We start from the raw sequence: 5,068 nt of genomic DNA on the forward strand, positions 1-5,068 counted from the left end.
TGGGGCAATTCCAAAAAATGTAGCAATTAATCTATACCACCACAATTCCCCCAACAATAAGGTAAAATATGTCTGAATGTCCTGCCAATTTACAATTCAAGGTTCTTTAAAACCTCAGTGACAACCATATAGGAGATGTAAGATCAGTCATATTGGTTGCCACCCAGCTCTCCTGCAGCCCTAAATAGGAAATATTCCCAGCTATGTAATGCAATAAAATCAGAAAATGTACCCATGTTTGGTCCTGGGCTAAGTGCAAAATCTGTAACTGGGCCTTCATCTACCATGTGCCATCTAGAATACTGGTGTTTTCAAATGTAACATGTAGCCCCATAAGGTATGTTCACACTGAGGAAATGGCAGGGAAAAATTCATCTTTTCGCTTCATGGTAAAAGAGGCAGAAATAAAGCAGAATCGTTTGACTGTTGACTTCCGCTTCTCGGCCTTTAGGCTTAGATCAAGTGTAGTATCTGTTCTTATCAGTTTCATGCTGGTGGATAATGCCCGCTAATATGGGGCTGGGTGCTGCATGGAAGAGGCAGGTGTATTGGGGCTGGTTCTGAGGAAAAAGCTCGACGGCTGCTATGATGTGACCTGCCCCCTCCGGGTCTCACCATGAGGTAGAGGGGTGTAGAGCCAAGGTACTTTTGTGCATCGGGGAGTGGTGGCCCTGAGGTGCCAAAACTCACTGGGTGTTAACTCACTGAGTGAATGCACTGCACCATACTCTTCACCTTTGGCACTCACCCTTGGTACCTCGGCCTTCTGGCTAGGATCAGGGAAATTTTTATAGATCCGGCCGGATGACCAGGCAGTATATCTGCACTCGTCCTCTTATTTATTATTTTTATGTCTTGTCACTGTGCCACGTTTGTGTCTTTATTTGTACACAGGATTGTCAGGATGCGGTAGCCCTTCTGGGTGTCCCTCCTAGCAGTCTAGGGGATGTGTGTATGGCCTTTTGGTTCCTAACCTCCCTGCAACCCCTGGGCATCTTGGCTTCGGTCAAGATGCCATCAGTATACGGCTCCTCGGCTGATACCTTGATTAACACCTAGGTTGAAGCCAGGAGCATTTTCGGCCCCTTAGTAGCTTTGGCGAAAAGGGGCATCAAACCTGGATCCTTGCAGGTGCCTTCTGGCCCGGAGGTGAAGGGTAGGTCTGTTGGGGGGCCTCTCTCCTGTTGGAGAAGGGCTTAGCGATAGACCATATCCTTTGTGCACGTTTTTTTAGTGTGACACGTTTGCACTTTTTCTTGCACTTTGGGTGATAGAGAGCACTTGTCTCGGCTCTTAAAAAAAAAAAAGTTGACTTCCGGCAGACATGTTCATTCTTCTGGTGGAATTTGAATCCGCATTAAAATCTATTCATACTATGAATATACCCTAGTCACCAAGGGCCAGATACAATTGCTACCTCTGCCTCCCCTATACTTACACCCGATAATAATATGAATAGTAGATTAGATATGAAGGTGTTTTTCTTTAAACGGGTGATAAACACGTCAAGCTCTTTGGCTTTTACACACTTATTTACAGGAATCCACTGCTGGACTGCACTTTACCCACTATCACAGGTCACATAAACATCAGGTGCGGAGGCGTTAGCCATAAACCATGAAAGAGACAGTCAGGGGATTGGGTTAATAAGATGAGCACTAATCCTGCACATGTGTGCGAAAGGTGCCATCCCATCCACAACACAGCAGGTACCTAATCCCTGCAGTGTCACCAAAGCAAGCAGCTCACAGGGGGTTATTTATTAGACTGGGGGCTTATATGCTCCAAACTGCTTAGGTGTAAAATGCATCAAATTAATTTGCACTCGACCTAAAGGGTTTTTCTGGCCAAATGCCACTGATGGCCTATCCTCTTGAGTGGGGTGGTGTGCCAACATTCAGCACCCATGCTCATCAGCTAACCCACAGAATGGCAAAGCACGGAAGCTTCAGCTGTGTAACACAGCAACATAGTTCATAAGGTCGAAAAAAGACCAGAGTCCATCAACTTCAACCTCTAACCCTAATGAGTCCCTACTGAGTTGATCCAGTGGAATGCAAAAATACCTCATATTCAAGGTTAAAATTAATTCCCGACTCCAAATATGGCATCAGGATGGATCCCTGGATCAACCTTCTGTCCCAATAGATTTAGAATCCATAACCTGTAATGTTATTATTCTCCAAAAATGCATCCAGACCCCTTTTAAATTATTTTACAAAGTTCACCATGACCACCTCCTCAGGCAGAGAATTCCACAGTCTCACTGCTCTTACAGTAAATAACCCCCATCTGTGCTGGTGTAGAAACCTTCTTTCCTCTAGACGTAGAGGATACCCCCTTGTTATAGATACAGTCCTGGGTATAAATAGATCATGGGAGAGATCTCTGTTAGGTCCCCTGATATATTTATACATAGTTATTAGGTCTCCCCTAAGTCTCCCCGTATTACCCTGGTTACCCGTCTATGAACCCTCTCCAGCTCCACTATATCTTTCTTATACACTGGTACCAGTACTGTACACAGTATTCCATGTGTGGTCTGACTAGTGATTTGTACAGCGGTAGAATGATTTCCTTGTTGTTGGCATCTATGTCCCTATTGATGCCCCCCATGATTTTATTTGCCTTGGCAAATTAACTTAGGCTGCTTTCACACTATAAATTGTATCCGTTTTAAAGATCCGTCTGATGTTCCGTCATGAAAACCCTGCAAATCGGCCGTTAAACGGCCGTTAGAAAATCCCATTATAGTCTATGGGATTTTTTCATTATCCATTTTAATCCGTTATAGTCCGTTATTAATAACGGACGTTATTTTGTGACGGAAGATGGTAACGGGAGAAATAGTGCATAGGTTTGGAACAAAATGTTCAGAATGCCGGGGCACTGGAGTACCCCTTTAAGTATGCATGCAGAATAGTGCCCCCACACTAGGTAGGCAGCATAGTTCCAGTTCCCCCACACTAGGAAGGCAGCATAGTTTCCCCACATTAGGTTGTAGTTCCAGCACATTAGGTTGGCAGTATAGTTCCCCCACATTGGGTTGTAGTTCCCCACATTAGGTTGGCAGTATGTTCCCCCACATTAGGTTGTAGTCCCCCCCCCCATTAGGTTGGCAGTATAGTTCCCCCACATTAGGTTGTAGCTCCCCCACATTTGGTTGTAGTTTCCCCACATTGGGTTGGTAGTATAGTTTCCCCACATTAAGTTGTAGTTCCCCCCCATTAGGTTGGCAGTATGTTCCCCCACATTAGGTTGTAGTTCCTCCCCCCCCACATTAGGTTGTAGTCCCCCCCCCCAATTAGGTTGACAGTATAGTTCCCCCACATTAGGTTGTAGTTCCCCCACATTGGGTTGGCAGTATGTTCCCCCACATTAGGTTGTAGTTCCCCCACATTAGGTTGGCAGTATGTTCCCCCACATTAGGTTGTAGTCCCCCCCCATTAGTTTGACAGTATAGTTCCCCCACATTAGGTTGTAGTCCCCCCTCCTCCCATTAGGTTGGCAGTATAGTTCCCCCACATTAGGTTGTAGTCCCCCCCCCCCCAATTAGGTTGGCAGTATAGTTCACCCACATTAGGTTGTAGTCCCCCCCCCAATTAGGTTTGCAGTATAGTTCCCCCACATTAGGTTAGCAGTATGTTCCCCCACATTAAGTTGCAGTCCCCCCCCATTAGGTTGGCAGTATAGTACCCCCACATTAGGTTGTAGTTCCCCCACATTAGGTTGTAGTCCCCCCTCCTCCCATTAGGTTGGCAGTATAGTTCCCCCACATTAGGTTGTAGTCCCCCCCCCCAATTAGGTTGGCAGTATAGTTCACCCACATTAGGTTGTAGTCCCCCCCCCAATTAGGTTGGCAGTATAGTTCCCCCACATTAGGTTAGCAGTATGTTCCCCCACATTAAGTTGCAGTCCCCCCCCATTAGGTTGGCAGTATAGTACCCCCACATTTGGTTGTAGTTTCCCCACATTAGGTTGGCATTATAGTTTCCCCACAATAAGTTGTACTTCCCCCCCCCCCATTAGGTTGGCAGTATGTTCCCCCACATTAGGTTGTAGTTCCCCCACATTAGGTTGTAGTCCCCCCCCCTCCCAATTAGGTTGGCAGTATAGTTCCCCCACATTAGGTTGTAGTTCCCCCACATTAGGTTGGCAGTATGTTACCCCACATTAGGTTGTAGTTTCCCCCCCATTAGTTTGACAGTATAGTTCCCCCACATTAGGTTGTAGTCCCCCCCCCCCAATTAGGTTGGCAGTATAGTTCCCCCACACTAGGTTGTAGTTCCCCCACATTAGGTTGGCAGTATAGTTGTGAGTATAGTTGTGATGCCTGTGGTGTAGCACGCTGCAGAAAATAATTTCCAGTATAATAATCAAATATACCAATTGTCACAGAATGGGAAAGTGCTAAAGAAGTTTTTACCATTTAAAACTACAGTTCCCAGTATGACCTAAGTAGTGGTAAGGTTATGCTGGGAGTTGTTGTTTCACCCTTGAAAACTGCAAAACTTACAAGTGACTATAACTCTGATGGGACATAGTGAGGCGAATACACAAAGATATCAGTGACTACAGGTGACAGCTTTGATGGTACATACCGCTGTGACTTTGTCAGCTAAATCTTCTCTCTGCAGAAAATGACACCCCGATGACTCCTTAATTTGTCAGCAGATTCTGATCCTCTATATGAAAACAATTATTATAATACTGCTAAACACTGTATCCCCTGAATTCCCCACACTGCACCCTCTGAATATAATACTACCACACACTGCACTCTCTAAATATAATACTACCACACACTGCACCCTCTGAATATAATAATACCACACACTGCACCCTCTGAATATAATACTACCACACACTGCACCCTCTGAATATAATACTACCACACACTGCGCTCTCTGAATATAATGCTACCACACACTGCACCCTCTGAATATAATACTACCACACACTGTATCCTCTGAATATAATACTACCACACACTGCGCTCTCTGAATATAATACTACCACACACTGCGCTCTCTGAATATAATACTACCACACACTGCGCTCTCTGAAT

General features: G+C 45.3%; 1 pseudogene; it reads left to right on the top strand.

The window, feature by feature from the left end:
- Positions 1–432: 432 nt before the first annotated feature.
- LOC130277897 (U2 spliceosomal RNA) lies at positions 433–532 on the top strand (annotated as a pseudogene).
- Positions 533–5,068: the final 4,536 nt, after the last annotated feature.

This window comes from Hyla sarda, chromosome 6, assembly GCF_029499605.1.
Source record: "Hyla sarda isolate aHylSar1 chromosome 6, aHylSar1.hap1, whole genome shotgun sequence".
Lineage (NCBI taxonomy): Eukaryota > Metazoa > Chordata > Amphibia > Anura > Hylidae > Hyla > Hyla sarda.